The following is a 21,523-nucleotide window of genomic DNA, read 5'->3' on the forward strand; positions in this document are numbered from 1 at the left end:
CTTCCCACCTATCACCTGTGGTGCCTGGGAGCACCCTACAGAAAGAATCAAACCCTTGGAACAAGTGGCTGGAGGTTTCCAGAGGTTAGTAGGCCGCTGGAGGGACGATAGCCTTGGAAAGGCTCTCTGGGCAGGGTGGCTTTGCAGGGTTTGTGCAGCAGCTTTGCTGTGTAAGCGGGCTGTTAGCTGCCAGGTGTTGCTCTCAGTGGAAGCTGCAGCAGGCTGTTTCAGCCTGTATAAGGTTAACTTGCTGATGAAAATAATAAGAAAAAAGAGGAGGAGTGGTTTTGCAGTCAGCCTGTGACCATGAACATTTTGAGCAGCCGTCCAAGCCTGTGGGAAACAAGCTGTTTCTCTGACTTTCTGAGTGCGTCTCAAATTTGATTTATTTTTGCAAAGACGCATGGTATGTCAGCAGAAGCATCTGTGGTAGAAGCCCAGGTGGCTCTCAAAGGACAAAGTCCTTTGCTGCACCTTCCCCACCACAGCTTAGCTGTAAGTCACAGTACAGACACATGGGAGCTGACTCCTTGGAAATGGAAACCAGAGGAAAGGGAGGAAAAGGATTTGTAATCATTGCTCTTACCTTGACAAGTCATCACTGTCTTGTCATTGCCTGGTAGCGACTCCTCAGTGCCACGTGTCAGCTCTGAGCCGATGGAGGTGGTCTTCAAGATGTGCAGGTTACGCAAGTGCTACTGCTGGTGGTGCAGAGGTTGGGCCAGGAGATAACAGCGATATTTGTTCTGCAAACCTCCACCTCAGCTGAGGTGCCCAGCTGGTCCCCATCCAAATGAGAGGGGACTGCAGAGCACTTTGGGTTTTGGCAGAAGGCGCCATCTCCAGTGGGAGCAATGGTCCATCCCACCGCTCGCTGTGGGTTCGGTTATTTATGGGAAGGGGCAGATACTGGCTTTGGCGTTGCCTTTTCCCTGAGTGCCCTGAACTAACAGGATGCACTTTGGGGAGTCACTTCAGTACTTGTGTTGCCAGCTCTGTCTTTGGGGGTTTTGGTGTGCTTTGAGCAGTGATTTCCTTTCCATGGATCACCTTCTCCCTCCACCAAACAAAGCAGGCCGACAGTTGGTGGTGCCCCACTTTCCAAGACCAGCTTTTTCCTTTTCAGGCTGGTGGAGATGGAGGCGATTCTCATTATTATAGGGGCTGAGGGAGGGGAAATAGGATCTGCATCTATTTACGGTTGGTCTCCTTATTGAGATCACTTCTGTAGTGGTGAGTCATGGTGTGCCGTCCCCTCGGGTATCACGTTGCCGTATGCTGTAGCAAAGCCAGGGCGCAACAGCAGGAGTTTTTGTGCTGGATCATCATACATCCACCGTCTGTATTTTATGCCACCTGCCAGCTGCAGCCTGCCTGAGGCTGACATTAAGCCAGAAGTGTTGCAATATCGTGTTCACAGCACTGCATAGTTGCATTTCTGTCCTGGCAAGCATCCACGGTAGTTTTCCATGATCTGACTCAACTGCCATCTTACGGAGAATATGCTAGCCGCGGCAGACCGCTGGCTCCTGCCGTGTCCCAGGGCTGGTACGCCTATGTAGCAGTAGCCCCAAGGGTGAGTAGTGAAGTGTATCCTTTTAACCAGCAATTCTTTCTTCCCCATGGGGTAGCAGGAATGTGAGGAACCTTTCCAACAGCCTATTTTCATTTCCCAGGAGAAATAACTCGCAGTATTTTCCAGTTGTATGGTCTGACATACAGCAGTAATGAAGGGAGAAATGACAAAGGTTTCCCAAAATAGTCATGGCCTTAACAATTTTTTTTTAGCCGCAGAATAGTAGAATAATGTGTAACTGATGATTTCTTCTTGCCCTCTCCCTTTGAGTCAGTCTGGCGTGTAGCTTCACTGACAATACAGGGAAGCTGATTGTGGATGTACTGACCAAAGTTTCTGTCCAAATACATTGAATCCTGGAGAACGGTGATTTCATGTCAGAGATTTGAGTCTATTAACTGCTGGTGCAGGTTTTCTTGGGAGCGAGGATATGAGTGCAAGGCTCCATCAATAATGCTGCGTTAGGATTGTTGCAGAGAGCTGTGCGGATGCATGTGAATGGATGGGTTGTGTTGCTCGTCCGTAGGCTCGTTTCCTCTGATGCCTTAGAGCAGTCTCCTCTGACTGTGCCTTGGGATCCAGCAGCACCCTGGATGTAGGGAGATATGTCCCTTGCCAGGATCTTATTGCACCACTGACTGGCTTCCTGGAGCATGGCAGGACATCTGGTGAATTATACAGCGTACAGAGAGATCCCAGCAACACTGCAGCAATCACCGTGGTCTCGGTGGTGTTGGGCAAATCATCCCGCTGGGGCCTCGGCCGCTGGGAATAACACCTGCCGGGACCCATCGCCACTCCCTCGCTGTTTGAAGATTTACGCTTGCAGGGTTCTCCCAGGTTCTTGCTGAAGCTGGATTTTTTTTGTGTAGTGGAAGTTCACCATTTTGGTGTTCGGTTTGGGTTATTTTGAGCCAGGATCACATTCTAGTGTCAGAGAAATGCCACGTGGGCACTGACCCAGCTCCGGTTCTGCTTCCGACAGCAGCGGTGATGCAGGAACGGGAGGAGGCCAGGGCAACTAGGGCTTTGTGTCATGGGCGATGTCTCATACCCCCTGTGGAGACCCGCAGGCAGCCGGAGCAGATTGCAAAGCCCTGATATTCCTCTTCTGCCAGTTGTTGCCTGCAAGCAGAGGGAGGCTTGGACAGTGAGCCCTGGCCGGGGTAGCCAGCTCTGACGGGACCTTGCCTTTGTTTGTGAGCTGGTTTACAGATCTCTTCTGCAATGATGAAGGCAGGCTTGGTTTTCTTTCTTTCTATCTTTGTAACTAAGAATGGAGAAATCCATTTGAACTTGCTAAATCTCTTCTGATCTGAGAAAACGTGTTCACATGGCTGTAGTGACACAGGGGTATAAGGGAAGGTTTGGAGGGAAACCGTATCTTTTCTTTAGGTCAGCTGGCACTTCTGAAGAGATCCTTGATATGCTGAAGCCAGCCAGTTTAGGTCCTTTATTATAGCCCTAATTAAAAAAACAAACAAACAAACAAACAAAAAAAACCAAAAACCAAGCCTTTACCAGGTGCTAGTAAAGGTAAGGGACTTAATTTTTTTCACAGCTGCTTCCAAAGTCTTACACATTTTGTAAGTGTTGTTTGCTCCTTGCTCGTCATTGATGCTCTAAATAAAGGCTTACAGGGCTGTGGTTGAAAACAAGAAATGTAACGTTTGAAGATAAATGGTTTGTTGTCTCCTGTCTTAGGAGGGAGATGTCTGGCCAAATTCTTCAGTTGAAATTTACGTGATCTTCAAACCCCGAGAAGCCAGAGTGTATCAACAGTCTACTGCGACATCTCAGGTACAGCTCCTTTCTCCTCCTCCTGCTACCCACAGCAAAGGCGAGGCACAAATACTCTTCCAGCCCAGTTGGTTCCCACGGAATTTCTAGTCAGGGCCGGTGGTCAGCAGGGCAGTGCCGGCACCTTCCTGCTGTCCCTGTGGCTCCCAGCTGGTCTGTGCAGAGCCAGGGCTCAGCGCGCCTGGCTCCGACCGCTGATCCCAGAGCAGCCAAAGCAGCGAGCTTTCATACCATGCATTCGTTGTGCTGCAAGGTGTTTGTAAAGGCAGAGAGGTACACAGCAGAAGAGCTTTGGTGGGCGAGCACTAAGCCCCTACAGACCTCCAGGATGAGCCTTTATTACGTGGATGCACCACTGGGCTCCTGAGGCGGTAGGAGCTGAGTGAATCGTGCTCCCTGCCCCTGGGTCACCTCCCGCTCTCCAGGCACTGCCAGACCGTAGGTGGCTGAGCCCTGCTGAGCGCAGGGTGTCTGTGAAAGTGCCACACGTGTGCTGCTGTCCCTGCGTGGGAATCGTCACCTCGTGGCTCAAGTCTATGCTTCATCTGGGTCGCGTGTTACAGGGCTCGCTGTCCTCAGCAGGGTGAGCACCCTCCCCAGAAGTCAGAGTGCGAGCAGTCTGCTAGACAAGCTTTATGCTCCTCCCGACTTACAGGAGTGCTGTCAGGTCTTTTTCTGGGAGCGGTTATCACTGACCCACCGAGTTACGCCGCCTTTGCCCTTACAGAGGTGATGGCCTTGCTGTGCTGGCACGGGGCAGGGAATGCTTGCAGCAAGCTCCGTGGTTCAGGTTACCTTGTCCTTCCTCTCCGTCCGTGTGGTGCTGCTTGAGGTGTTTTTCAAGAGTGGGAGGTCCCTGTCAGATTTCCATCCAGGGAACACTCTGGGTTTCCCCATCTAAGAGGAAGGAGGTGCGAGGCCCGTGGTCCCCAGCAGCCAGGCTCCCGTTCTGGAGGGTGCTGAGATCACTAACCCAGCTGCTTCGAGCCATTCCTTACTGCTCCAAGCTGACAGATACAAAGGCCATGAAACAGCTTTTTATTTATACGGTAACTGCGCAGGGTTTACTTGGCAAATGCCACCTACAGTAATTAACCAGGGCTCGTGTTAACAAACCGCCTTCCTGGCCGCCAGCTGCAGTTGTTAGAGCTGTGGAAGGAAAGGATTGATTTAAAAAGTTGCTCCCAAGGGAATCCTGGCTCAGCGCTGTGCTCCTGGCCCTGGGATTTTTGCTCTGGTGGTGGGGCTGTCCATCACTTTGCTGTAGGGATCTCCAAGGGTTGTGCCTGGAGAGCTTTTGTTGTTGTTGTGGCAGAGAAATAGGAAAATTACTTACATGCAACCTGGGAGTTACAGGAAACAGAGCTGGGCAAGCGATCGGTGTTTAGAAAGAGGAGCCTGCTCTGGAAAAACCCTCGTGGTCCCTCAGGAGATCTGAACTCTTCCATGGGCCCCTTGGGAGAGGACCTCAAGGAGGTCACCTACCCCCCATCCCTCACAAAACAGAGCTGAGCCGCTGTATCGTCAGGGTGGAAACTGTCCCAGGGTGCAAAAAGAGTTTAAAGAAGAAACCAGTGATCTTTAACTAGGGAGTCATTAATTTTGCTTCTTGACGACTCTGAGCAGTGTGACTGCCTTCCTCGTGCATTTGCATGCCAGTCACAGATCCCTTTGGAGGACGATTTGCAGACAGTGTGTGCCCCTTGCAGGGAATATTTAGAAGCTTTGCCCTAGTGCAGCACTGTGAAATGTGCAGTTGGATCTCAAGCCCCACGGGGAAGTGGCTGGCCTCCACGTTTTTTTGCAGTTGCCTCCATAAATTGCTTAGCCGAACACTTCTGGATCAGGTGATTTACAGAGCTCATCAGCACTGTGCAACTTGCAAAGCCAGCAGTTAAGAAGTGGTTTGAAATTTGTTTTGTTTAAGCTCAAAATGAACTTTCTTAGTTATTCATGCAAATAAAGCCATGGCTCTTGAGTGCTGGAAGGAAGCACATGGTGGGGGGGCTCAGTCACCTAAAATTCTTTTTTTTGTTGTTTTTTTCTGGATATGGAAATGTACTGGGTTTCGTCTGATTTCTTCCAAAACCCATTTCTAAGCCACTTTTGCAGGGAGAAGCAAAATCCTAAATGCTGATCACTCCTTCACCTTGCCGTGTCCTACATCGTGTAAAACTGGATCTCTGTGTTGATGTGGTTGGATGAGAATCACATTCAAAACCAATCTCAAAACCTGGGGACGTTCTGTGGGCAAAAAAATGAGTGCCAGAAAGCAGCAGAAGTTAGGGACCTGGGAAACAGTTCTGTGCTGTTGGGCCACCCACACCCCTATTTCTTTGAATGCCGAGTTGTAATCCCTCCATGACGTGCCAAGGTGTTAACCCGACTGAGATCCGAATTCTCACTCCACAGAACCAGGTGTGGCTTTGGGACTGAGGACAAGGAGGCTGCGGCCCCTCCATGCCCTGGTCCATGTGCTCTGGGACATGCTGCGGTGGGAGCATCACACGGTCCCAGCCCGGGGTACCCAGGCCTTGGGCAGCGGCTGGGTGCTCCTGGAAGCCCCAGCTGCTAGCGAGGAGCAGGACATACTCTCTTTTTTCTTTCTTTTTCTCTCGGCTGTCCTGAATGGTCTGTATTTTACTCTGCTCCTCCTCCTTTCAGGAGAGCGCTCTCTGAGGTTCACCTGGAAGGAGAGAGCGTAAAACTCCCAGGGTTTCCTAAAGTTCCAGCATCAGTGTAGGGGCAGAAGAAAGGATAGCTTCCGCAGACCTTCCAGGAGAGGCTGAGGGCCTGCTGCAGAAGGGAAAGAATGGCCCCTAATTTTTTTTGATGATAGTGGCCATGGGACATGCCTCACCCATGATTATGGACAAAACTTGTCCCTTGGAAATCTTTGTCATTTCCTAAGAGCTCTGATGGTTTAGAATGTCAAGTTTTTAATGAAAATTAAGCCACATATGATGCAAGATGGAAAAATCTTCTGAACAGCGAGCACCCAGTACTGCCTCTTTTCGGGTGTCTGTGCAATAGAAGTACACAGCCCTCTGATGCGTGCCTGAGCTGTGAAGTGTAACTCATCTCTGCTGTCAGCTGGGCTTCGGCTGGATCCACTTAAAACCCACTGAATTCAGCAAAAGCTCCCTAGCTCTTCCTTTCTGGCTTTGGACGTGATCAAACATCCCCGTGCCACGGTTGCAAGCCCAAAGTCAGCGATCACTGAAAAGGCTGTTCCAGGAGGGTTTTTTCCGAGTTGTGATCTAGTCACACGTGGGCTGCTCTTTGCAATAAGAAGTTGGTTTGGACATTCTGGAATGACTAAGCAGCAGACTTTTATAAAAAAAGAAACCAACTTTCAGTCCCTAAGCTTTAGTTAATGGTGGGTGTCACACAAAAGGAGCTCAAAGGGTAGAGGCATAGTTTTGCACAAAAGCCACAGTGACGGTTGTGTACAACTTCTGGGGCTTTCTTCTGCTCCTTGTGCTACTCGCTTTCCGTACAAGAGTAGAATGGGATGGCAGGGTGACCTAAGCCAAAATCTGAGCTAGAATTCAGGCACTTTAGGCTGCTCCAGTGGTTCAGGAAAGCCTTCAGACTGAAAGATCCTGCACTATGCCATCTTAGCAGACTTAAGGAAGAAAATGAGCATCTTGGAGTTCAGCTGTAAGCCTTGTGGTCTCAGTTGCCTTTGCAGCAAGGGGTATGTGTGTTAGCAGTACACTTAGAGCTTATCTGGTTTCAGTAGCGAGGAGGCTGGTTTTCCGTAACTGCTCGGCATGCTTCAGGTGGGGCGTCTTTACAAAGCTGAGCTCTTGGTTTGATGGTGGGAACAGGTGAGTGCTGCTCGCTGGAGACCGTAAAGCCCTGTCTTAACAAGGCGCTGCTGCAGGCGGTGAGCCCTGGAGCGCCCCGGTACGGAGCCCTACGTTAGGCGCAGGTGGTGGCTGAGATGCTCTGCCTGCTTGAGGCAGCGCTCGGGTGCGCGCGTCGCTGTCAGCAGGCTGCTGGGGTATCGCTGTCAGCAGGCTGCTTTGCCTTGCTTGGGCTCATACTTCTCAGCTCCTGTGCGGTCGTCTTCGATTGCAGCGATACAGACAGCAGATTTTTCTCTCCGGCTCTGTTTTGTGAGCTTTGTGCCTTCTCTGAATGGATTTCAAAGCTCGTTTAAGTGCATGGGAAGGAATTCAGAAATCATGTTTTATACGCAGCATCACTTTCTGAGGGTGCAAACTGATTGCTAAGTTACAAACCAGCCCAAGGGCTCCGTCAGAAGTTAGAAACCAGCCGCAAAGTTTATCTTCTCGCAGAGCACCTAGTGCTGGTGCCACCCAGCCCGGAGTCAGGGACTAGCACTGAGGCTGCCTGGAAAATCCAGGCGAACCGAAGGAATTCTGTACTGACATGGCAACCTCTCCCCAGGCCGTGAGACCAGGCTGCCCCTGCACATCAAAGGGAGCAGCATAGGGCCCCAGCTCCGCTTCAGCTTTGACCAGCTGGACATCGGGAAGGTTTCTGTTGGATCAGCCCACAGCTATGAGGTGAGCAGTGGGGCTTGCTGGGGTTGGGGTGGATCCTGATGGCCCCTGGCAGCAGTGAGCTTTGTGGACCTGCTGGATTTCTGGCAACACAGGCAGTTATGTGCATGGATTATTTGATGTAAGTTAAATGTGGGAGTTTTTGCAGAATCTGGATAGTTTTGATGGGGTCTGAAAGGTGCGTATGTTGTCCACAAAGCCCCGATCCCTGCGTTTTGGCAACCTCCCTTTGAGATCAGCTGGGAGGCTTCGTGCAGAAAATCCAGCCCTTGACACATGAAAGCAACACCGGGTCAAAAAGGTCAGGGGCTTTTGTTTCAGCCCTAGATGATGCACCCAGGTTTCAGCACCCTGGTACCCTGGCGGTTAAAAAGCAGCTGGAACAAACGTGTTGTGTTCCGACTCGAGTCCGTTGCAAACACCTTTCAGTGAAGCGCATCCAGCTGGTTCCTGGCGCCGGAGGGAAGCCGGGCAGCCTCCCCGCGCAGAGCTGCCCGCGCAGGCACCGGGAGCGCTGTCCCTGCTGACCAGCCTCCTGCCACCCTTCAGACCTGGTGCCCCTCTGGCTCTATGAACAGAGCAGGGCAGTTCTGGAAATAAAGCAAAGGAGCTTTCTGCGTATTTGCCTCCCCCCGCCGATTGTGGCAAGTTTTCTCAAAATAAAAACCGCAAACAAAAAGATACAGCGACGGAAAGAGGTAGAAAATGAGGCAATACATCATGCCAGACACTTTCAAAAGCTTGACTTTTACAGGGAAGGACATGTTAAGGTGTTTTCTTACCAAAATACTGTGCGCTGTATGCATTTTTGAATGCTGATTCTTTATTGATTCTATATATATCCATTTATTGGTTTCATTACTGGAGAAAATGTGTATAAGTAGATGATACTGTAAGTGCTGTATTAGTAGCCAGACTGGAGGTAAACCTCAGTGTAGGATCCCTAAGTGCAATTTGTAATGAAGGTGTAAAACATATGAGTAGTTTCCAAGTTACCAGTGCAGAATTTGAATACATGAATGTTTTCAACAGCGGCTACAAAATTTAAAAAAAAAGGGCTGTACCTCTGCTTCTGTCTCAGTTTTTCTGACAGGTTTTGTGAGGACAAAACTTAGGGAAAATAACTGCCAAGCAGGTAGATAAGTCCACAGAAATGGCAGGATTTCACCTGCAGCCTTCGGAAACTGTAGAGCTTTGCTTTGGGTAGGTTTGGTGACCACCAGTGTGCTGATACTCACAGGCAGGCGTGGGCATTTCTTGCTGAATCTCAGCAAATGCTGCAGGATTGTGTAGCTTGTTGGAACAGTAAATAACGGTAAATTAGTAGATGATGGCTGTGAATATTTATGAAAGAGATTCTTTAGAGCAGGTGGAGCTGCTATGCCCCTCACTCTCATCCTTTCTTGACATGTCTGGTTGAGCAGAGACAAAGAGACTCTCAGATTAAAGAAAAGAATAAAATGCGCCTCACTGACGTACCCTAGCAGAGTCGGGGAGTGCTGCTGAAGCTGGTTATAGGGCTGTCCCGAGGTATTTTCTACATCCAGTAAACTTGCTGGCTGTAATGGGAGCTGAATGTGTTTTGCCCTTGGCAGGACTGGGCTCATCTGGAGCGGGAGCAGTTAGGTGACGATTCGCTAGTAATGCTGCGACCGCCCTTTGCTGCTCTTTGGGGCAGGTCTGCATCGCCTTGGTGATGCTGAGCACATCCTCAGCCCTGCAAGTCCAAGCGGACTGCTCTGTGCCAGTGGAATAAACCCAGAGTGACTCTGTTTATGTGAAGTCATCACTGGGTTTTTTTGCATGCAAAAACCCAAAGGCAGAAACTGTCCTGTTGTGTTTTCTTTGGCTTCAGCCAAGCAGCAGCACACAGCATCTTCTGCCTTTTGTAGAAGTCTAATTAGAAAACAAATCAGCCTTCTGTAAGGAAAGAAAATTCCTCATGTATTTCCATTTTGTTTTCTTGCTGCTGCAGGTGGTCCTGTTTAACAAAGGAGTCATCGATGCCCCCTTCAAGTTGGTCCCTCCAGCGACCGCTCAGGGCTCCTGCTTCTCCTTTCTCCCCCAGGAGGGCATCGTTTTACCAGATGGCCTCCAAGTCATCCAGATCTCCTTCAGTTCCACCGCCCTGGGGCAGTTCACAGAAGAATTCCGGTTCAGTGTGGATGGGTCCCCTGAGCCCGTGACCTTGACCGTCAGGTGAGGAGGGTTACAGGAGCCTGGGGGGGGCCTCCACAGTAATTCCCACTGCAGACTCCTCTCCTCGAGATGGCATCTGTCTCCTTGCTTTCTGTCTTGCCTTTGTTTCAAGGATCCCTGTCCAGCCCTTATCTCTCATTCTCCAGCCCCACAACTCAAGCTGTTTGTTTCAAATGCTTTTGAGATGCCCACCCACCGGGGCAAGCCGAGCCTCCCTCTTCAGGGGGGGTTGTGCACTGGATTTAGTTCTCCAGAGAGGAAAAACTCCCAGATCTTTTGAGTGGAGGTGAGCTGGTTGGTGGGACACGGGGCTGCAGAGGAAGGAACAGCGGTGGGAGCGCAGGTGGTTCCTCTCCTACCTTGTGCTCCTTCCTGCTCTGCGAGGACCCCGATCTCCCTTCAGAAGCACTATTGGCAGATGTGGCTGTTGCCATAAAGACTGCCCTCTTCCCCCGTTCTCTTGCAAGCTGTGCTGTTACCGGCTGTAGCGCACAGGGCTCTGGGCTGGCTGCTTGGCCGAGCCCTCTGGGCAGTCCTTCAGGTCTGACTTCCTTGAGCACAGCTCCTGTGTGCTCAGCAGAAACGGCAGTTATTTCCCCCCTCGCTGCAAGGCTCACCCTTGGCAGTTTCCCAGTGTGAGACCCAGGTGTGGCTGGTTTGGAGGCAGTTTTCTATCGTCTTTTGGCAAGTGCTATTACGGAAAGCATGTCTGCTCCCTTTGCTCCATCCAGAGTAGGATGCTGGGGCTCGGGAGGTTAAGTCTGATTACGTGAGGTCCTTGGAGAGGGAACCTCATTGTCAGAAGGGATTTGCTACCTAACTTGTTCTCAGGAACTAATTCAGCTCCAGGAATCAAGAATTAGCATGGGATTGAAACTCCTGAAAGTCAGATTTTGAGTGCTTTTTGATTGTGCAGTCAGAAGATGCCCAAACCATAGGTGATTACTCTTTACTTGGAAACAGACCTGACGAGGTCCTGAACACTTGTTCTTTTGCTGTTTAGAAAGGGATGCTGGAACTGGGACACCACGGGTGAGTGCAGGTCCCTCCTGCGGGAGGCTGGGGTCTGTTCATGTGTACGAGAGACCCGGTGGCAGTCCTGTGAATAAAACTAGAAGGCACGGGTCACTGTGCTCCTTGATTTGTATTTGTTTTTTTCACCAAGAGGCAGAGCTGGCATTGATTGGCATCAACCATGAAATTAATGAATGTTGTGCAGCTTCAAGTGCTGATTTCAGTGGATGTTGGTGAGTTTTGGAGTTTGGAACCTCTCTGAATTTAGGGATGGGCGAGCTGGTGTGGTGGCTTCAGGACACTCGTGTTCGGTGGTGCAAACAGTCTTGCTCTTGGATGTGTCAGCTGGTGCACTGGTGACAAGCTGATACTTTCCTCCAAGATTCAACCATCCACTGTGTAGAACTTGTGCTGCGTTTCTCAGTAGATGTCTGGGGCTCCTGTGGATTCGTGCCTCAAATTCCTGCACGCGTAATGATAGTGTTGAATAAGGTCTGAGGAAGATGTCCATATAGCCCATGGAAAGGCCAGTTCCAGCAAAGAGATACCAAAGCAGGGAACCTGTGGCTGAGAGGGCTAGTTACAATGAACCTGCTTCTGCATGGACAGCTCTGCCCGTCACATGACAGATGGGGAAACTGAGGCACAGAGCCATCACTTGTTCAGGGTCCTTCACTGGGCCAGCAGCAACCTGGGGGTGTACCCTGCCTGCCCTGGTGCCCTGAGCCACCTCAGCAGCTGCCACCTGCTGACCACGTTGCTTTGGCTGCCTCCTGTGCACAGGGATGCTGTGCCGAGCGCAGGGGTGATGGGTTGATCTGAAGCCCACTGTGCTGCTGAGACCAGCTTCTATCCGTCCCGGTGGTAACGAAAGCCGAACGCTTTGCAGTTCTTTTTGACCAAGCCAGTTCCTCCTCTGCCTTTGTCCTTACAGGGGCTGTGTCATCGGACCGACTTTCCCTTTGAATGTACCTTCCCTCCATTCGGCGACGTCTCCTTTGGTGAGTGTGCCCTGGGCTTGGACCGCCGGTGGGGAGGTCTGTGCCTTACTGAAATGAAGCGCTTTGGGAGCGTCTGTCGCTTGTGTTCCTCCACAGCAGCCTTCAGGGTGTTAGAACCAGGGCTGCCGCTTGCTCAGGTGGTGTTTTGCTGCCGTGAGATCCAACAGGACCAAAGGAATAGAAAGTCAGTATTTTTCTGGTGCCCTCAGAGCCTGCTCAGCCCCAACCTCCCAATCCTTGGCGGCAGAATGATGGTGAAAGCCCTTGTCCCAGAAGGGCCCAGGGGATGGGGCTGCAGGAGAGAGAGTTGGAGCCACACGCTAGCCTGTGGCTGCTCAGGGCGAACGTTCCTGTTGCAAGGCGAGGACACCACTTACCCACTTGACCTTTAGTGTGAGCTGTTAATTTGTGCTGTGAGGGCTCCTCGTTATCACCTGCCCGGTAATAAGCCCAGGCAGTAGCTCGGCATTGGATTGGGCAGTGATGTCTCCAGAGATGTGGGCTCCTCCTCCTTGCCCAGCCGAAGCACTGCTCCACTGACGGAGCCGGTGGCTGAGCACCCAGAGCATCTCCACCGAAACGCAGATTCTGATTCTCCATCTCGAGTCTCAGAGAAAAGGCTTTGTACTGAGATGATCTAAAGTTTACATGTGAAATCAATTGTGGATTGATTGAAGGGCCATGGTCATTCTGTGCCCAGGATGCCTCTGTGGTTTCATGCTGTTCATGGACTTTCTAGGAAAACTCGATACTTTCCCTGAGCCACTGCCCCCTCTCCCTGCATCACCACTCGGCCACTTCTCTGCTTCCTTTTGAATAAATAAACCCACAAGAAACGCACCGTCAGAAATGCGGTTGTGTAATAGGAGATTCATCCTACTTAATCTGATTTCATTAACAAGGCCTTTTCAGCTGAAGGCAGCTATTGTATTTTTGCTTCTTGTCACTGTGCTGCTGGCTGTTGTCTGCATCTGGTGACTTCGGTCCCATTTGGGGCTGTGCAGTGGGTCAGTCGGTGCATGTCCTTTCTGTGCCCCACCCCCGCCTCCCTGCCGGAGTAATTGCTGGCGGTGGGCAATGGTCACTGCTGCTGGGCACAGAGAAACTATCTGCTGTGTCTGCAGGTGGTTTTCCTCCCTGTCTTTATTCAAATAGCACTTGGTAAGCAGGGCATGGGAGGTGTCTTCTGGCAGAGCTGGTGTCCGCTCCAGACCAAGCTGCGGGCTGGTGTCCTGCCTCTGCAGAACAGCCACCCCCTCACCCAGTGTGGTTGTACCACTGGTTTTCCGTTGTGGAAAGCAAGTGTCAGAGCTGAAGTGATGTCAGGCTTTGTGGGCAGTAATCAAAGGCAGTGTGGATGTGATGTCCCCGTGTGTTAGGTAAGGTGAGACACAGTTCCTGCTCATTTCTAAGGAAGCATCAGGTTTGCCTGCAGTGAGGTGGGCTGAGTTGTCATGTGCTCAGTCTGGTTGCCCCAAAACAGGAGATGCCTTAAGGGTCCTGCCTAGAGAAACTGCATTAGAGTGCAATGCATCATGTTGTAGTGCCCAGTTTCATCCTTTCTTTTCCTTACATGACAATGCCCTACTTTCATATATTGAAAACTGGGGGAATGTTCATGGAGTTAATGGGAGATTTTACAGGCTGAATTTTCAGAATAAATGCTCTGTCTGGATGCACACTGATCAGTGAGAAAGAGTTGGGGCTGGTTTGGGGGCAGGTGAGAGGGCTCCTCACAGGTAGAGACAGCTCTTCAGCACCAACGGCACTGCCCATTGCCAAGGAAGCAAGCTGTGCCATCCATGGAAAAAGCAACTCCAGTCACAACTCACTCCTCCCTGAGCTTCTCCATTACCTCTCATTCACACTGAAAAGAGATAAACAACAAGCACCGGTCTGTCCTAACAGGAGAGTCACACCAGGAATCACGGGATAACTGGGGACTTAACTGATATTTGTCTCACCTTCCCAGGCTTTCCTCGCACCCTGCCGTGTCGCCTCACTAACACCTCCTTGGTTCCCATGACTTTCAACCTTCGCATCCCTGGCGATGGCTCAGGACAGCGCAGCGTCACCAGTTTTGCTCAGATATCAGACAACACTTGCCCGTCCTGGAGAAAGGGAGCCCAACATCACATCAAGCCAACTGAATTCACCATAATGCCCTGCAAGGGGACCATCGGCTCCCAAGGAGCCCTGGGTATCCAGGTATGGCACGAGCCCGGCCATACGTGCTTCAACAGTGGAGCTGAAGCTTCGCTGGTGCGCAGGAGGGCTGTAGTGCTGCTGGCTTTGGGCATAACGCAAGTAAGAGATCGGTGTTCGTGTTAGGTTTTTGTGAGCTGGGGTACTCTGGGGCGGAGCACCGTTTTGTTTCCAAAGTTGTAAGCCAAGGATCATGTACCCTACGGTCAAGCACAGAAGCCATGCGTGTGTGTCTGAGCTGCTTAGAGCAATTTGATTTAAAGCGGGCCGAGGAAGGATGAGGGCAGAAGGTGACTGTTAAAAGGAAGATGTCATTGCATAAAGCAGTTTGCTATTCTTCCCGCTCTTATCTTTCCTCTCGTGTTGAGCAGAGTGGTTGCATCCACTGCAGCGAGGACTGGAAAAGCTCCAGCAGCCGTGAGCTGCACAGCTGCTGCTGGGCCACGTTTTGCCCTCAGCTTCCCACTGTAAAACTGGACTCATTCTGTGAAAGTCAACAGATTTCCTCTGGATTTATGCTGTTGTAGTCGAGAGTAAAAATTGGTCCCAGTGGCAAGTAGAACATTAATTGTGCTTTAATTTAGCTTACATATGCCCTGGTATGCAAGGCGTACTTAATAAATCGGATATCGCCAGAAGAGTTTTGTTACTCGGAAAGACAGTGGTCTACACGTGGACCAGCAGAAGAAGTAAGGCAAAATATCGCTCCCTTTCCTGACCGTGGGTGAGAGCCAGAGGACACCACGCGTGGCTGATGGCTTCTGGCAGTGATTAAGTATTTGACGCTCTTCTCCTCTACCAGGTCACCCTGTGTTCCAACACGGTGAGGCGATACGAGCTGGCGCTGGTGGTGGACGTGGGTGGTGTTGGCCAGGAGGTGTTGGCGCTGCCTCTCACAGCCAGGTACCGGCGCTTTCCTTGCAGCTGGCCACCTTTCCCCGCGTACCCATGCCCAGCGCGCTGCCTGGCGTGGGGTGTCCTGGCTTCAGCTCCAAATGAGAAATGTTGCTTAACGAGCTAGTTCTGCCCAGCTCGCTGTGAGCACAGCCGTGCTTTGAAAGCAGCCCATGATGAGATGTGCTCAGTGCTCAGGGCCATGTCTCTGTCTTATTTTTATTTTATATTTTTTTAAGGGAGCAGTGATTATATTCACTATTGGCCTGTTGTCTGGGACTTGAGGAGTAACGAATCTCCAAAGGGCTGCTCCTGCTTCTCCCTGCAAGCGGTGGGCTTGTGCTGGGTTGGCCCAAAATGCAGCATTTGTTTGGAAGGCGGCGAGCAGCCTGCTGAAAGCTGGGGTCTGGCTCAGTTAGTGAAGGCGTGTGCAAATGGGAAAGGGGCTTGCGGCAGGAGTGGTGAGGGGAAACTAGTCCTTGGTGTGGCAGGTGAGCTCAGGTTTCTCTGGTTCTCTTGAGCATGAACGTTCCCAGACTTAAGCCAAAAGCTGCTCTTGCTGCAGCCACGTTCAATGCCGTTGCGCCGCAGCGGGTGCCAGTTTAATGACGAGAGGGACGCAGTTCGCTGGCGCTGTTCCCTCTCCCCGGCAGAGTCACCCACTGGGTGCCTGGGCTGCAATTTTGTAAAACGAGTGGGAATGGGAAGAGTCAGCGTGTGGGCTGGTGGGTGGAGGACCCAGGCAGCTGCAGGAGCTGGGAGAGGCTGGTCACCCACTGCGAGAGGCAGGCGGTGCTGGTGCCCTCCATCGCGGGGGCAAGCGGCTGAGGTTTCAGGCAGGGCGAGAGCGGTACGGGAGAGGAGGGAGTTGCTTTTACTGAGATGCTGGAGTCTTGTTTTCCTTGAGCTTTGGGGAGCGCTGGTCCCCAGCGGGAAGGCTCCCGCAGAGCTCGTGCCTTGCTGGGACTGTGGGAGGGTCCTTGCCGGCCTCCTGGGGCAAAGGAGGGGCAGAGCTTGATGAGAGAGCACTGGGGCAGGGCACTGGGCAGCCTCTGCCACGGGAGTCTGGGGCTGCCCCTCCTTTACAAGAGGCTGTTGAGTAAAAAGAAGTTAGAGGTGATCGATTGCCGTAGAGGTAGGAAATGTCTATCTGGCAGAGACAAATGCGTTGTGTCTGTTTCATGCTGTTTGGGGAGTAAACAACTTCTACATTCTCTCAGTGTCTCTAATTCCCTTTGGTCATCTCTTCACCCGGATGTGTCGTTCCTCTGCTGCACGTGCTCAGCCCTGTTCTGACATTTGGATGGTGCTGTCTGAAGTTCCCTTACGAGTGGATGCTGACCCTTGTGAACGACAGCGATCTTCCAGGCTGCTGTGGAGTCCTTCCTCAGGCTTGGCGTCGTGTTCGCCTCCTGCCCTCAAATGTCGTTATTGAGGAGTTTATTAGGAAAAAAACGGGGTTTGGATAAGACCTTGCTGTTTTATATTCAAACCTAAAGTTTTGGAGAGAACGGGAAGCTACCTGAATATGAACTTCAGGAGCGGTTTGAACTCTTCAGGAAGCAGTTTCGGTTCTAGTCTTTGGGGTGCTTTCATGCAGGAGAACTTTGAGGGTTGTGAAAAGCTGCTGCAAGGAGGCCACCAGCACCGGAGTGGGTGTTTGTGGGTGCAGCAGCTTTTGGACCCTGCGAGGATGCTGATTAGGCCTATATAAATCTTGCACCTTGTGTTGCGCCTTTCTGCTTTCTCTTAGGGATTTTTAAAAATGTGGGTGAATTGCCGTTGTGGTAGATGTTAAGGAGCTTGAAGTTTCCTCAGAGGTCACTCTGAAGTTGTCTTTGATTCTGTCCCTTATAGAGCACAAGGAAGATGCTGCTGTGTGGTACTCCAGCCCTGTGCCGTGTGGGATTATCCAGCCTCACAGCTCGGTGGAGATCCCGTTTACGCTGGAAGCCCAGGCGATAGGAAGGCAGGACACTATGGCTAGTGTCTCAGTGTTTGGGAATGAAAGATCCCCGCTGGTGAGTGCTAGGCGAGATGCGTGCCTTTGTGTGACTCATCTTGGTGGGCATAAAGTGTACAGGGGTTCTGCCAGGGAAAAGGAGAATGTCATAATATGTGGCTGGTGCGGACACGGAAAGAAGGGATTCATGGCATAAGTAGCAGCTAATGCCTAGAGAAGGGTGGTGTCCTCTTAGGTGGAAATCTAAGTGTCTGAGATGGTGTTTAATTACGGACGTGTGAGGCGGGATAACAAGCCCAGTCTGAAACCCAGAGCAATTCCTGGGTCTCTCTCTCTCGTGCGTTACGAGATGAGCAGCAACTGCTGCTTCATTAGAACTCTTGTTCAGGAGCTCACGGGGACATCGCTGAATGCCGCTAAAAGCAGGAGCGGTGTAAGAGACCGTGCTGAAATGATGATTTCTGTAAAGCTGGATTTAAGCTTTCCTGAAAGTCAGGTCCATCCCGCCTGAGAAATAACCATCGTATCTCTTTGCCAAAAGCCCCAGCCAAAGACGCATGAGACTCCACACTGCTTGCATCTGGGGCACAGGCTTTTTTCTCTCTTTTTTTTTTTTTTTTTTCCCTACCAAGCTTGAAAAGGGGTGAGGCAAAGCATTCCTGGACTAAAGGCTCCTACAAGACATTTGCATTCAGGCATATACAGCAGCAACAACAAAGTGTAGGCAAGAGAATGTTGTATGTGGTGTCCTGGCTTCCACTGGCTGAAATCGAGAACAAATATAGTTAATTAAACTTTAATTTAAAAGGATACTAACTTTTGAAGCAGCTGTTTTAAAATGTCTTGTCCTCTCTCTGAGCACGGAAGGGGATATCAGAGGATTCCCGAGAACCTGAAGCTTTCTGTAACAGAAAGGAAGGCTGACATTTTGAAAACAATTGCAGGGATATAAACTTTTTATAAACCGAATTGAAACGATGATGCCAAATCCCTTGGATGCCACTGATCATCTCAACCCTGGCTGCTGGGGATGTGCATGTAAACCAGTCAACAGCAAGGCCAGGCAATGCAGGCTTTGCAGGGAAGTCTCAAGTCTGACAAAACAGTTGCTTGCAAACAGAAGGCATGCTTCCCCGAAAGAGGAGGGTTTCTCCCCACTGGAATAACCAGTTGTTTAAATGTCAGCTGGATTTTGAACTACAGGTACCTTGAAAAGCTTTTACCCTTGGGCTAACAATTTATAAATTGAAAGTTGACCTTACCTTAATGTTTTCTATTTGGACGTGAGCGTGTCAATGTTTTGCCCAAAGGGCGAGCATTTCAGCTGGAGAAGCGTAGCTGTCCCTAAAGAAAGGACTAGCTGCGTTGCATTTTCTATAGGTCTGTCTTCTGGTTGCAGTGCAGTTCCAGCAGTTCCCTGGTAGCTGACGCACCCAAAGCTTTCTGGGCTGGCAGAAGAGCTGGCTGTCTTGTTACGTGTCCTGCGCTGGTGGCAGATCCTACCCGTACGGCTGCAAGTCTGACCTTGGGAATGGCTGCGTGTTCCAATAGAACTTCAAAGCTCGTTCTTGCCTTAGGCTGCGGTGCCCAGTGTCGATGCCTGGTCTTTACCACCGTTTCAGGCGGAACGTGGTACAGACCTTTCATCCAGGTTGTGCAGAGTCCCTCCACAGCTCTGTTGTCGGGTATTTTGTTTGCAGGTGACCGCGTGCCAGCTCCAGTCTGGCATGTGTCATCTGCATGAAGGAGCTGGTAAATCCCAGCGCTGGCGTTACTGGTGGCAGAGCTGCCATCGCTTCTTGCTGCCTTTCCCTGTGCCATGTTGCCTGTAAGGCTGTTGAATGGCATTTTCCTTGTCCCTTTTAGAACCCTGTAGATGAAGGGGTTGGGGTTTTTGAAGCCCTCTCCTTGGTGGTGAGGATGCGTGGTGTTAGTACACAGGCTGACAGAAGGCAGCTCTCCTGGGCATCCTCCAGATGTTGTTGCGCTCATCTCCAAAGGGCTCTGCCCTGCCTTTGCTGCTGCTGTCCCGCTGTCACCGGGAAGCTGAGCTGGCTGGCGAGGCGCAGCTCTTCCCTGCAGCTCCTCCTTCCTGGGAGCTTTGGGCAGCATCGCCCAGACATGCATCATCGTGCATGGCTTCAGTTCCTTATTTTGGAGGCCCCAGCCTTGGTAGGTGAGTTTTTTGGCTCTTAGTTGCACGCAGCAGTGCCCTGTCAAGGGATGAGCATTTCTGGATGCTGCTGCTTCTGGCTGAGTTGGGCTGGTGATTCTGACAGCTGTCAATACCACTTCCTTGAGCCAGACATCATTAAAGGTTTTACATCGTGGAAGCTGGTTTCTTTTTCAGTTAAATCGTACTCTGTGCCCTCCAGTGAATCATACGGCGTCTGGTCAGTGTTGGGAGTTCTATGCATTCAGATCCAGTTGAAGTGTTGAGGTGTTTGGAACCAGTGAAATCCACCGCAAGAGTGGACAAATTCTCGTTGTTTTTAATGATGTGGGAAGGTGGTTTAGCAAAGGGATCTGTGTTCCTCCTCCAGTAGTCTGTGCCAGTTCTGCAAGGAGAAAGCTTTTGGGTCTGACTGTCAAGAGAAAAAACACCGCTTGAATGATGTAATGAATAATTAATGCCTGTTATTCATGTCGTACCAGGAATACACATTAGCACACATCAGAGGCCATAACTTGCACGATCTCTGCTCTGAAGAGCCTGCTTCGCTTCTGGCTTCTGCTGGTTTGCAGAGGTGCATTTTTGGGAATGTCAGAGAAGTAACTGTCCAAGTGTCGCTGTGCAGCAGCAGCGGTCAGGGAGGTTTGGGGCAAGGCTGAGCGGCAGAAGGAGCGGGAGCAGGCACAAGGCAGAGAAAGGAGAGCTAACTGTGGAGGAGGTCTGGAAAGGAAAGCGTGGGACCCAGGGTTTCTCTGTCCCCTGAGAACGGGAGCTTGAGGCTTTCGGATGGGGTCACTCCCGAGCCTGCACTTGCCCCAGGCCTTCTGTTTCAGCCTTGCAACACTGAAAACTTCCAACAGCCGTACTTATCACCCCGTCGAGGAGGACCCTTAGAGCTGTCACATATTTTTTAACTTCCCCTGCTTTTCTTTTTTCTTTCCTACCTGCTTCCTGGAGCAGAATATCTGTTTAGTGAGTGTTGGAGAAGGACGGGTTGTCTACGTGCATCTGAGTGAGATCAATTCCGACAGTATTGAAGTTCTACAAGATGCGTCCAAAACTCTCCACCTCTCCAATCAGGCTGTCATCCCTGCATCCTTCTGTGTAGAGATGGTAAGTATCTGTGGGGCTATTTCCCAATGAAAATTGACTGGTCTGTAGCAGCCTGTGGCCTGATTTTTACATGCAACGTTTCCGTATTGCTGTCTCGGAGAGAAAGCAAGATATTCCGTCCCAACGCAGCGAGAGGAGCCTGGTTCTGGGGGCAGTTTTAGCTGGGGCACCCCTCAGTAAAATAGACAGCTTGCATAGTCGTTTGCGCAGAAATGAGTCTGGATCATCTTTACAAGTTTTCCCTTTGTTTTCTGGACGGTATTTAACGGAGAGTCGTGTCTTTGGAGCTCTGAGATCAAGAGGCCCCTGTGGCCCTTTGCTCCTGGAAGGGCATGGATTTCCCGACGCTTTCCCCATTAGGTCTGCGTTTGCTTTGTGTCAGACTGCTGTTTGTGACAGAGTCTGGGGTGTGAAGTTTGTCCTCAACCTGCCTGTGGTGAGGTGAGTTTCACACCTGCTGGGGGCCCAACCAGGTGTGGTGTTGCACAAAAATATAACGGTAAGGGTTGTGTAGCTACAGAGTGTGTGGGCTCCGTCGCGTTGCAGAGCATCTCCGGAGGCCAGCCGCAGGGAAAGGCCGTTGAACTGATGGAGGCTGCAGCTGACAAGCTGCGTGGCAGGTGGCAGGAGGAGGAACCTGCTCCATCAGCCGCTTCACCAAGGGCTCTTCAGACAGACTCCGGGCACGGTGCTGCTGAGGCTGCCTGATGGGAGCAGTGCGGGCGTGGGCGAGAGAGCTTAGCTGGGGGCTGATGTAACCTGCTGACAAAAGTGGCTGTGTCTCCTCCTTGCTCCGCTGTCATCTTCTTTTCCTGCCTCCCTAAGTGCCTGATTTTTGCCATATTGACAAGTGCCAAAGGCTTGTTATGGACTGATGGAAGTGTTTGCTCTCCCTGCAGAAAGGAAAAAGCATCATTCTTAGATCATTTCCTACTTGTTCTTTGTCATGCTGTCTTCTCAGGGATCTTTTGTGTGGCTGCTAAGGCTGGCATCTCTTGGCATCACAGAAGGCAGCTGCATGTCACGTCTCTGTGATCAGGAAAGAAAAGA

The 21,523-nt window shown here is 51.0% G+C and overlaps 1 pseudogene; it reads left to right on the top strand.

Moving 5' to 3' along the window:
* The window catches only part of LOC121082266, a 52,961-nt pseudogene extending 36,268 nt beyond the window's left edge, over window positions 1-16,693 (top strand).
* Window positions 16,694-21,523: the final 4,830 nt, after the last annotated feature.

Source organism: Falco naumanni, unplaced genomic scaffold (genome assembly GCF_017639655.2).
Source record: "Falco naumanni isolate bFalNau1 unplaced genomic scaffold, bFalNau1.pat scaffold_52_arrow_pat_ctg1, whole genome shotgun sequence".
Lineage (NCBI taxonomy): Eukaryota > Metazoa > Chordata > Aves > Falconiformes > Falconidae > Falco > Falco naumanni.